At 46.5% G+C, this 12,766-nt stretch overlaps 1 protein-coding gene and 1 long non-coding RNA gene across 7 annotated transcripts in view; both read right to left on the reverse strand.

Moving 5' to 3' along the window:
- Flnb (filamin B) overlaps positions 1–12,766 on the reverse strand; it is a 133,087-nt gene that overhangs the window by 96,669 nt on the left and 23,652 nt on the right.
- Positions 3,431–5,122, reverse strand: LOC148000854 (uncharacterized). The gene is made up of 3 exons (XR_015638695.1): positions 5,038–5,122; positions 4,768–4,949; positions 3,431–3,911 (listed from the first exon to the last, which is right to left on the reverse strand). It is a non-coding gene; the product is annotated as an uncharacterized LOC148000854 (long non-coding RNA).

A 12,766-nucleotide genomic window follows, 5' to 3' on the forward strand; every position in this document is an offset into this window, starting at 1 on the left:
TTAGAACACGGGCTACGTTTTTAAGATACTCATGAAAATACTAGTTACAACAGTTAAAAGTTAGTTGTGTAAACATATCATCATCATCTTGAGTGTCATGTGTCTTAGAGGAGACCACATCAGATCTCCACCAGTTTCTCCAGACCAAACAAACAAACATCAAACAAACGTGGGGTGGGTTCGGGGGAACTGTAATTCCAGTGTTGGGATTATAGATGCACTTAGCTGCACCCAGATTTTTAAATGTGGGTGACAGGGTTTGAGATGGGATCTTCATGGTTCTTCATCAAGCCCTTTACCAACTGAGCCATCACGGAGCCGGGGAACTTGATAAAAATTCTCTACCCATCGGGTAGAAACTGCTCTTCGGGTCCTCCAAATTCCCCCCCAGAAATCTGGGAAATGGACATTTTATAAACAGTTAAGCACAGGGTACGAGAGACAGGAAACAGACACTGAAGGGGAGTCCAGGCAACAAAGAACAGTGGCTTTCTCTTAATCTACACTGGTTCCGTGGCAGGGATTAAGAAATTACAACCCTGCCACTTGGAATGTAGAAGTTTTAGAGAGAAAAGGCAGAAAGGAAAATAGGGTCTTGGAACCATTTTCCTAATTAAGGTTGCTAAAGAAAGACACACCCTCAGCCAATGTTTCTAGGTTCTGGTGATAACCAGCTCCTGAAGCATCTTACTGCTCAGTGCAAGTTGTTATCTCTCTCTCTCTCTCTCTCTCTCTCTCTCTCTCTCTCTCTCTCTCTCTCTCTCCCTCCCTCCCTCCCTCCCTCCCTCCTCTCTCTCTCTCTCTCCCTCCCCCTCCCTCCCTCCCTCCCTCCCTCCCTTCCTTTCTTGGATTGGTGTCTGAGGGTCACTGTGTCTCTCTCTCGGGCTAGCCTGGTCACTATGCCTCTTCCTCCACCTCCGGAGGGTTGTATTTAAAGGTATGCACCACAGCGCTCCCCTGCAGATCGTCATCCTTAAACAAGCAATGACTGGGAATTCAAGCCCCAAGCAGCCTCCCTCCTCCTTCTGGGATTTGCTTGGAACTTTGGTTGTCAGAGTCAACAGAGCACACATCACTATAGGAGGAAGTAGGAGAGTCCCGAGGATCCAACTCACTGCTGATGTCAGTACGCAGAGAAATTCCTCAGACGGTTTTACCATATGAAATGGGGGGAGGGGTGGTAGCTATTGGGGGGGGGGATCCCTGAAACCTCCACCTGTACCTGTCCAGGCAAGAGCGAAGGTCTTCCACGGGTGTTAGGGGTTTATCTGTGCTCCCCACGTTGGCTATAAGTCTTTTGAAACAAAGGTCCCCAAGTTATTGGAATTTCCCCGGGAATCTCATGCTGGGAAAAGGAAAAGGCTGAAGCCTGGGGTCAGACAAGAGGAGGGGCTTGTCTGACACCTGGGAGCAGAGTCTGGAGCTGAGACAAGGCTATGTCAATGCTAGGAATTGGGGTTGGAGGGGCACCCTGACCAGGACTGCTTACACATCTCGGCCTCTATTGAAATGTAACCAACCCTGTCAGAAGCCTGAAGATGAGGTGGGGATGCAGGATCCCTGGTCTTGTTTTTTGTTCCTCTTCCCAGTGTGACCCCATTAAATAACTCTCCTATGGTGGGGTTTGAATGGGAATGTTCCCTAAAGGCTCAGATGCTTGAACTCTTGGTTCCCCAGTGCTGGGGAGATGACAGAACGTTTGGGAGGCAGAGCTTACTAAAAGGAAAACGACAGGGCAGGCTTTAAGCTGTGAACAAATTGTGAATGAGAGTTATTGAACGAAGCCCTAGCTTCAAAGACTGGTTGGGTGACCAAACTGCAGTGAGGAAGAGAGAGGCTGGAAGTTGCACACTCAAGCCTAATCACCTTATCTTGGGGTAGTCTTAGCCCCCTAAATGGCCATTTCCTTGCCCACTTCTGTGTCTAACATCCTGTGACTAATAGATAAAAAAAAACCTTCCGGAATCTATTACCTCAGCAGACACCACTTGCTTCCTAACTCAAAAGCTAACAATGTCACCATACAGCATCTGACGCCTATCAGGACAGAGTTCCCCATCTCACTGTGACCCGCTCTCTGATGTATTCACTAAAGCACTTCGAAATTATCCTGATTTATGACTTTCTTGGCTCTGTAACCACAAAACTCTGTGAAGGAAGTGCTTCCATGTGTATGGGGGCGGGGAGGAGGGACCTGAGGCTACCCCGAGCCATAGTCACTCGCAAGTTGTCTTGACTTCCACACAGACATCCATACCCAAGCCCAAATAAGTAGTTAAACAACGACAAAAACCCAACTGGCCGGGATGTGCAGCATTGGAAGTTTTCCTGGAAGGAATCTTGGGGTAGCCTGTGCTGCAAGGTTGAGGTTCTTTGTGGTCTTGAACAAAGAACTGAGTAAGACACATGTTACTGAGGAATTCTGGTTCTCTTTGTAGGAAAAAGAATCTTAAGCCATCTCCTAGGGATGCTTGAAGAACATTTTATTAGAGTCTGAGAAGAAAACCACAGGGTAGGGAAACTGTCAAACCTAGCATATGCAGGAAGGGAGAGAACAAGAGACATGGTCGTGTCCTCTGAGCTAGAGTCAAACAAAGAAGGTCTGCAATAAAGGGGCAGGGAAGGCTCAGAGAAACCCGTGAAAAGGGCCTGAGTGTCAGGACATACACTTGGAATTTCGGCCAGTGTTTCTATCTGGAGGCAACTTCCACGAGGGAAGGGTTCCTGGGGTGAGGAAACACACGACCTCATTAAAGGGATACTAATTATTTCTTCCATCTCCTTAGCAACTCTTCAGGGTAGATCAAGAGCAGGTCACCTAGCTAGGTGACTGACGGGCCCAGCTGGATTAACTCTGAAGAGAGAGGACAACAGTTTGCAACATGCTAGTCTTTGTGGTAGATTAGACTGTCATGTCTTTATCCAGGCTCTGAAGAAATCAGATCCTATTCTCTTCATCAAGAGAAAAATTCCCTAAATGAGCCTCGAGGGGGAGCCTTGATAACTCTTGCCATTTCACAAGGAAATAGGATGTTGAGGTCCATATGTAATCATGAGTGGAGGGGTCAATCTCCAGTGTCCCCAAGCCTGTCAAATGCCTCCCTAGTAGGCAGGAACTTCAGAGCCAGGACACAGACGTGCACACAAATGCATGCATGCGCATACATACACAGCTCGCTGGGAAAGGGTGCTCACATCAACAGTGTAGAAACGCCTTATGTGAACACCTCAAGAAACCCAGAGAAACTTATAAACTTGAGACTAGAGACCATGACTTGCGACGGTTAATTTTAACTGTCAAGCCAAAATCCCATAGATCAGGGTCCTGTATTCCTGAAGCTGTAAGCTAAAATCAATCCCTCCCTTCCTTAAGTCACTGTCTCAGTTGGAGTTACTATGATGAAACACCAAGACCAAAGCCACTTGGGGGAGGAAAGGGTTTATTTAGCTCACACTTCCACATCACAGGTCATCGAAGGAAGTCAGGACAAGAACTCAAGCAGGGCAGGAAGCTGGAGCTAGGAGCTGATGCAGAGTCGGTGGAAGAGTACTGCTTACTGGCTTGCTCTGTCCTCGAGCCTGAATGTCTGAGCTGGTCTTCGGTAGATGCTGGAACCCTGAAGGACTAGGTTCATATGCCAGTAAGGGAGAGCAAGCAAGCAAAGGGCAAAAGCTCCCTTCTTCTGTGTCTTTATATGGACTTCCGGCAGAAGGTGCGGCCCAGATTAAACAGGTGTCTTCTCACTCAAGACCTGATAAAGGGGTGTGTCTTCCCAGCTCAGCATCCAGATTAGAAGTGGATCTTCCTAATTCAAATTAAGCAAGAATTCCATCTCTGGTGTGCCCTCCATTTTTAAATTTTAGTTAATTCCAGGCGTAGCCAGTTGGCGACCGAGAATAGTCGTCACATTCTGTAATATTTTATGAGAGATTTCAAGTAAAACTAATTGGCTGTGGTTATCATACTTAGCATTTGATTTCTATTACATTCTCTCCCTGGACAGTTCAGCCTGGCAAGGCAAACCTCCCTTTAAAAAACAGGGAAGGGGGAGATAGAATGGGTCAGTAGGTAAAGGTGCTTGCTGCCCAAGCCTGGTGGCATGAGTTCAACCCCTAGAACCCACGTAAAGGCAGAAGGAAAGAGAACTGACTCTACAAATCATCTTCTGGCCTGTGGTTGTGACACGCATGTCGACATATACGTGAATTAACCTGGTCTATATAGTGAGTCATTCACCAGCCAGCGTTACAGAGCACACGTCTTTGACCCTAGCTTTTGGGAGGCAAAAGGCAGTTGTGTCTCTGAGTTTGAGGTCTACATAGCAAGCTCCATGATGGCCACTTCTACACAGAGACACACCCCCTATCTCAAAACAAAAATAAAAGCGAAAGGGGGGGGGGGCAATTTCCCCGAACAGCTTGCTTTCCAAGGTAAAGAAAGGGCTGAGGCCAAAACTCTAAAGCCTCGCTGGCTCAACAAGGTGAATGGAAACGGTGTGCCTGGTCTCATTCTGCTTGTGAATGGAAACGGTGTGCCCAGTTCTGCTTTAAAAGGAGACTACAGCCAAGTTAGAAGGAAGAAGGTGGGGGGTACTGAATGACTTTCGCTTGTTCTACTTTAACTTTCTCCCAAGGTAAAAAAAAAAAAAAAAAAGGGTGTTGTATGCCTCTCAATCCAGAGGACTCGCCCCTTCCTGACACAAGGAACCCTCCCACAGAAAAGGGCTGGATGAAAACAGTGAGGACCCAGAAATTCTCTACAAGTACCTTCTCTGTCTCCCCGGATTAAAGGCCCCCACTCGGAGCTGCAAAAACAGTCCTGACACCCTCTTCACAGCTCCTGGAGTGTTCGGGGAGTGAGCCAATGTTTCCAGGGCCTCGGGCCAACCGTGTAATCACCCCGTTAGAAGCTTCTGGTGGCTCATCAGAATCTAGAAGCCCGGCTGGCACTGTGCGCAAGCGGAAGGCTCCGTCAGGCTTCATGTCCAAATAAATTCCTCCACACCCCACCTGTGAAACTCCGTTCCCATTTATTACCAAATGAGTCCTAGCTTCAGGGCTCCTCCTGAGGCCCGGAGCTGGCTGCTCCTGCTGATGACATCACTGATGAACGCCTGACAATGGCTCCCCAGAGCTTAAACCTTCGCTAATACCTAGCAAGAGCACATTCCTCCCGAATGAGGTCATGCTTAGCTAATTGTTAATCTGGCCCCTACCCTGGAGCCCAAAGCTACTAGGAGATGCCTAAACAGTCAGCCCCTGCCCCAGGACCTTCTGAAGCTGCAAATGCCAACCTCTAAACGGACAAAATAGAGGCAGCAACAGGACCCAGGGTTGCCAGAGTTTGAAAGTACAAGAAAACACAGAGACTGTAAAGTTAAATGTGAACTTCATACGCATGCCCTATGCAAGAGTTTCTAACTGCCACATGTGGGGCATACTTAAATTAGAAGGATCAGCCCTGTTTATCTGAAAACTCAAATGTAACTTTTCTCTGGTAACACATGTGAGTTTATATCCCTTTGACCTCTGCGATTTCCAAAACTGCCAGTTACACTTTACAACAAATACTCCAGGGTGTAGGGGACAGGGATGGGGAAGGGGAGGGCAAAGAGGAGGCACCAGAAGTCTGGGTGTTGGTGTCAGGAATCGCTTTTAGGGCGGCACCGGTTGGTCACCATTGCCATGGCAACGACCATACATTTTCCCAGAAGACCTTTTGGCTCAATTCGCACCTCCACCTGGGAGGGAACATTCCAAGTGAAAGGCAGATTCCCTCGCCCTTGCTCTCTTTTTCTCTTCTTCCTCTGGCCCCTTCCCCTTGTCTCATTCCCCCATTAAAATCTCACCACGTGGAACCGTGTTGGTGTTGGTGTGGTGTGCTCTTTCCACATGGGCGCGGTCCATATCGGATAATAATGACAACACCAGAGCCGGTACTCTCTTGGTAATATGCTCGTCTAGTGCGGGGGGGGGGGGGGGCAGCCTTGAGGTGGACTCCTCAGCGCTAATCAGGAAATCAGGTAGACCTGTGATCCTTGCATTTGGAGTGTGGAGGCAGGAACCATGACAGGAAAGAAAGGAGGGATGAGGGAGAGCAAGGAAGAAGGGGAGAGGGGCTGAGGGATGGGAGAAGCTGGAAAAGTAAGAGTATCTGTTTAGTGTGCTTGAGGTCCTGAGTCTGATTTCCAGTACATCACAAAGTATGTGCATACCGCATACCTCCCTCTCTCCTCTCTCTCTTTCACACACACACACACACACACACACACACACACACACACACGAAATTGCCTTTAGAAAGCACACTAGGAGGGTTGGGGATTTAGCTCAGTGGTAGAGCGCTTGCCTAGGAAGCGCAAGGCCCTGGGTTCGGTCCCCAGCTCCGAAAAAAGAAGCAAAAAAAAAAAAAAAAAAGAAAGCACACTAGGGGCCAAGCACGGTGGCTCATACCTGTAATTTCACTACCTGGGAGGCAAAGGCATGACTGGCCAGTCCACACAGTGTACATCAGCCAGAGCCTCACACAGACCTTATTTAGAGGCTACTGAGGAGGTAGAGAGGATGGCACAAAAATTCCATTCTCTCCTCACTCTTCCAAGTATCTTTACTCCAGTCTGTGTAAAGCGAAAAGCTATGCCGTTGCCAAGTAGTCAATATAATTTTGCAAAGGAAATCCACAACTTCCAGCCACTGCGCCAATGGTCAGAGTAACATCTCGGCCTCAGTGGAAATCCAGCAGGACCGTTCCTGTAACGGCAAGGAAGCCTACCCTGGTCTGGGATGTTAGGTCACACAACAGAAGCTGAGATACAGGTGGGGAATGAATCTTGACAATTAAGTTTATTTGCAGAAGAATAACACTGTTGCTCAAGGGGTCTAATGGGAGTGTTTGAAATTTACTCCCCCAGGCGGAAGGGCATCAAGGACACAGTCATTTGCATGCAGAGGATTTGAAATGGAATCCTTTTTTTTTTTTTTTTTTTTTTTGGTTCTTTTTTTTCCGGAGCTGGGGACCGAACCCAGGGCCTTGCGCTTCCTAGGCAAGCGCTCTACCACTGAGCTAAATCCCCAACCCCTGAAATGGAATTCTTAATGTAGCTTAGTAACCCAAACATATAGGACTGAGGACAACACGGGCAAGCATTTACTTGGTGAGCAAACTGTGACAAATCAGTAGTATGGGTGGCCGAGGAAACTGGCAAACCATAGGTACCATATAATTTTATAATTATAATTACAGGGTTTACGTCAGGAAGGATTTAAGATCCGTCTAAAAAGTACAAACAGGAGTTGAGCACAGTGGGGACACCTGTAACCCAACCTTTGAGATAAAACAGGAGGATCAGGGTTTCAAGGCCCCATGTGGCTACATGGGAGTTCCAGGCCAGTCTGGGTTACATGAGACCTGGTCTGAAGAAAAAGATACAAGGACTAGGGTATCAGGATGGCTCAGTGGGTAAAGACTCTTACCACCACACTTGACAACCTCAGCTGGATCCCTGGGACCCACTTGGTAGAAGGAGAAAAGTCGTCTGACTTTCTTGGGCTCCCAACACCATCAATTATCCATCCATCCATCCATCCATCCATCCATCCATCCATCCATCTACCCATCAATCAATTGATCAATCATTGTAATCAATCAAAATAGATTTAAACAAAAAAAAATTAAAGTTAAATACAAACAATAGAATGGGAGGTTGGGGTGTGTTTCCTAGAATAAGTATATCAGTGTGTGTACTCAGCCTGCTTGAAAGTCCGAGCTTAAGCCCCAGGGTGGGGGAATGGGGGTGGGGGAGAGACAAAGATTTAGAAATTAATTCAATCAACAAATCTTGTGCACTCACAATGAACCAGGCCTTATATTAAGCCCAGGAGTCCAAAATCCACTATGAGGAAACTCAAAACCTTGCCTAAATCCACACTTCAGGGGAAAGGTTGGGTTAGGATTAGACCTATGAGGACCAAACGCTTTTCCACATTCTGAACTCATTTGTAATTCTGCCAAGCTCCCTGACCTTACAGGTAAAGGGCCAGCACTTGGAAAGGTCTCCCACAGCATCCAGGAAGACAGCTGGCTCCCAGGAGCACTTCCTAAGACACCTTTCTTTTGAAGTTAATACTTCAGTGTTCTGTCTTTGGTCATGCAACCCTAGTTCAATCAGAAAGAGCTGTAAGGGAGAATAAGACGCACCCTTTACAAGGGCTTTTCTCTAAAGCCTGTAGAAACTTAAAGCAATCCCCACTATATACATAGATATTTCCTTTTTTTTTTTTTTTTTACCTAGTAGCATCATGTAGGTGTGTGCACATGTCCTAGAGATCAGAGGACAACTCTGTAGGGTTGAATCCCTCTTCCCACCTTTATGTGGGTTCCAGGGATCAAACTCAAGTCTTCCATAACAAAAAGCAAACACCTTAACCCACTTGGCTGTCCCCTATCTCCATAGTTATTTTTGGAAACACGCCATGCTGTGCGTTGCACACATACAAAATTAGGTTGTAACACAACTAAAATTAAAGAGGAATCAGTCATCCACTACTTGCATTAAAAAAGTAAAAATTGGGGCCAGGGAGACGTCTCAGTGTATAAACGCCCTTGCATGCCTGACACCTAGGCCCCATGTGTGGAAGCCACGTAAAAAAGCCTGACGTGAGTGGAGTGGTGAGCATTGTAATTGTGCAGAAGAAAGTTTGAGAGCCTCCAGTCTGAAATATACTGCAGTAGAAATAAGAGAGAGCCTGCCTCAAACACTCTGGCCTCTTTATGAGTGGTGCGCACATGTGCACACACAAGCACACACTCACAAACACACAAGTACCCACTTTAGGCAGCTCACACTTGCCTATAGCTCAGGTTCCAGAACCCTGGACAACTCTCTTTGGGTCTCCATGAGCATTGCACTTAAAAGCACACACCTACTATACCCACCGCTGACACACGTGTATACAAGAAATGACACACACGTATGTAAGAAATGATATACACCTATACAAGAAACTAAAAAGTAATATCTTTTTAAAAATGTGGACAGCCACAGAGGAAGACCTCTGGTCTCCATATGCACGTGCACACACGTATGTGCACCTATACATGATGGACAAACACAAGCTACAAAGGCACTTTGAAGCATTTAGGGAAACCTTTATAAAAATGCTATTACTGGGCTATTTAGATGGTTTGGTGAGTAAAGGCGCTTGCTACCGAGCCTGACATCCTGAGTTCAATCCTGGGACCCACAAGGTAGCAGGGGAGAAAAGACACCCCAAAGTTCCCTTCTGAAACACACAGATACACAGAGGGGAGAGAGAGAGCGTGGTCTGGGGGAGGGGCTGGGGGGGGGGAGAAAGAGGTGGGGAAGGGCAGGAGGAGAACGAATGTAGTAATAGTAGCATTACTGTGTTTCGGCTAACTCCCAGGTGTGCAGGGACATTATGACTATGATAATCTTCCTGAATGCCACTGAAATGTGTAGAGGCCATGGGTGCTTAGTACTTCCAAATAACTCAAGAACTAAGTACACAGGGGTGCTGTGGATGTAACATATGCCAGGCTCTAGCTGTGACTACTAGAGTGACCAAGCAAGCAAGGCGGTACCTTAGTGGCTAAGGATCTCAGGAGGTTTTATAAGGGTCTATTAGAACTCTGTTTATTTCTGGAGAGGGGGAACTTTCAAAGTAAATCAAGTATGTGGAGAATAAATACAAGGAAAGACATCCCAACCGGCTATTGAACATGTGTGTTAATTAACATGTATTAATTGTCTCGGCAGTAAAACGAAGAAGCAACTTTTCTCCCAGGTGTCCAAACACTTAAGGAAAGCAGCACTACTTCAGTACAAGGAAGCTATCCTGTTTCACCTCTATACAGAGGCACTTGGCATTCCAAGGAAATATTCACCAGGCAGAGGAAAAAGACATCCAAAACTTTATAGGCTTGTTTCTGCAGTGCCAACAAGTCAAACCAAGGTTCCTGCGTGTTAGGGAAATATGCTGGTTATGCCACCGTTGAGTGACACACACACACACACTCTGCAGGTTTATTTCAAATTTAAGTCCTATGCACATCCATCACTTGATTATAAAAAAAAAAAAAAAGGAATGATGACTGGAGAGATGGCTTAGTGGTTAAGAGCACTGACTGCTTTTCCAGAGGTCCTGAGTTCAAATCCCAGCAACCACATGGTGACTCACAACCATCTGTAATGGGATCCAATGGCCTCTTCTGGTGTGTCTGTAGACAGCTACAGTGTACTTATATATAGTAAATAAATGAATAAATCTTTATAAAAAAAAGGAATGAAGTACTGATATATTTAAAGGATATATGAATTGATCTCAATAAAGCAGTTTTGAAAAGCCTATGTATTCCTCTCTCTTATTCTTCCTCGCAGGAAGCTTTACTATAATTATAAGTAGGACTAAGGTAAAAGCTAAATTCCTAGCGATTGAGATCTGGAGTCTAGATCCTCAAGACTTGGAGCAGAGCTATCCTGCTGAATCTGTAAAGATGGGGCCACATCAGAAAGCACCTCAAGGTTTGCAAAGACGTTCAATTAAAACGAAGTCGAATTCTTTGACTTCTATTTTAAACAGCTCAGCTTCCAAACTGGTGCGAACTTGAAGGCATATCAGACCTTCACTGGGTTTATTGAAGGCCGTGCTTCAAGTTCACAGCGTGAGGCTCACTTCAAATCCTACCTCAGAAAGGTCACTTAACGCTAACTGTGGTGGCTGCGGTTTCTATGGACGTTTTTCCTAACACATTTTATGCTCTGATGACTCCCATCCCCAAGTGTGAATAGGAGGAGTGGAAGGCAGGCCAGCCACTGACCTATGAAGTTGTTAATCAGAGGCTGTCAGGCCCAGGAGAAGCCAGGATGATTAAGGGACATGTCCCTTCTTCCGGGCTCATCCGCACAAACTTGTCCATATCTTCTACAGCAGCTCTAGACACTGGAGCCACACTGGACAGAACTTGCTGCAAAGCCAGAGGCAGCACACTGGAAGTAATCTACTCTGATTAGCGTTTGGGGAGATCCTTGGCCTTGAGCGCATGCGTTGATTCAATTTTTCCAGGAGAAGCAAGCCATCCCTGCCTCTCAGATGGTGCTGCAGACTGTGCAGGAAGGAAGAACCCCCCACACTGGAGCAGAGGCCAGCTCCAAGAGCTCCCAAGGTGATGATCTGGGCACTGCTTCGAGGCAGGAAGGAGCCGGCCACGTAAGCCAATTGGAACTTCGGGGGACATGTTCCTAGCTTGGAGAAAGGCCCTGGGACATGGCTTATTTTTAACATCTTGGACTGAAAAAGTACTTAATGCCCTCAAGCAGACTGAAAGAAAGAAAAAAAGAAAGAGAGAGAGAGAGAGAGAGAGAGAGAGAGGGAAGAAGAAGGAGGAGGAGGAGGAGGAAGAAGAAGAGGAGGAAGAGGAGGAAGAGGAGGAGGAGGAGGAAGGGAGGAGGAAGGAAGGAAGGTTGGTCACCCATCTGTCCCTCTGGAGTCATCTGCTTCTATCACAACTTCTTTAAGATTAGATTCCACCAACCTGAATTTGTTTAATGGTGGTGCCATGTCCACAGCTGACTGGAGTGGACTCCCTCACATAAGCAGAACTGGATTCTCCCTAGAGACTGAGATTTCTGCATAGGTGTAGACCAAGATGTAAACAGCAAGAGTGGTGGGTCAGGAAAGTTGTATATAGTGCTATAGAGATTCACGAAGAGAAGGGGTGGGGGTGGGGGGAACAGGCGCTAAGATAATGACAGGACCAGGAAGCAGAGGTAGCCTCAATTGCTTTTGATCTTACTTGTGGCCCCGCCCATACAAGTCTGTGTATCCATGTTCCTTGCAGGCATCTAATATCCAGTACAGAGGTGACTACTTGTGTCGACCCTCCCTCATAAGGACTGGTTTAGGGAAAGGTGTGTATCTCAGGAGTCTACAGAGCAAATCTTACGTGGGCCCTGCTGGAGTTGGGATTGGAGTCTTGGGTTTGGAAGGACTAAGTCCATGATATCAAGGTAGCAAAGGGTGGTAATCTCAAAAAATTTTTTTTAAAGTTTTTCTCAGTTTTGTTCAAAAGAGCGGTAACTAATACATTTCCAATTTTATTATTTATTTATTTATTCATTCATTTATTAGTTTAAAGCTTGGTTTTCTTTTTGTTTTTGTTTTGGAAACAGGGTCCCACTATGCAGCTCTCTGTGGCTTAGAACTCACTTTGTAGCCCAGACTGGCTGTCAACCCAGAGAGATCCACCTGTCTCTGTCTCCCAAGTGCTGAGAGCAAAGGCCTGCGCTACCACATCCAGCAAGCTTTTGTTTTCTTTTTTTTTTTTTTTTTTGGAGCTGGGGACCGAACCCAGGGCCTTGCACTTGCTAGGCAAGTGCTCTACCGCTGAACTAAATCCCCAACCCCTTTTATTTTCTTAAAATTACCCAGCAATGATTTAGGAAGTCCATGGACCATGAGGTGTTGGAGTATGCCTTCAATCTCAGCACTCGGGAGTCAGGGGCAGGCCTAGTCTACAGAGAGAGTTCCAGGGCAGCCAGGGGCTACACAGAGAAAACACTGCCTCAGAAAATCAAAACCAAGCAGTACTCCCCTGCCCACCCCCTGGCTATAATCAGGTACAGAAAGCAAACAAGTCTTCTGTCCATCAAGATGCCCCGCCTCTCCCCGACATAGCCCATGAAACCCCAATGCATCCCTGTCTATTTGAAGAATTGAAATCTAGAAAGGTGAATAACTGTAACCCAGA

This window comes from Rattus norvegicus, chromosome 15, assembly GCF_021556685.1.
Source record: "Rattus norvegicus strain SHRSP/BbbUtx chromosome 15, alternate assembly SHRSP_T2T, whole genome shotgun sequence".
Classification (NCBI taxonomy): Eukaryota; Metazoa; Chordata; class Mammalia; order Rodentia; family Muridae; genus Rattus; species Rattus norvegicus.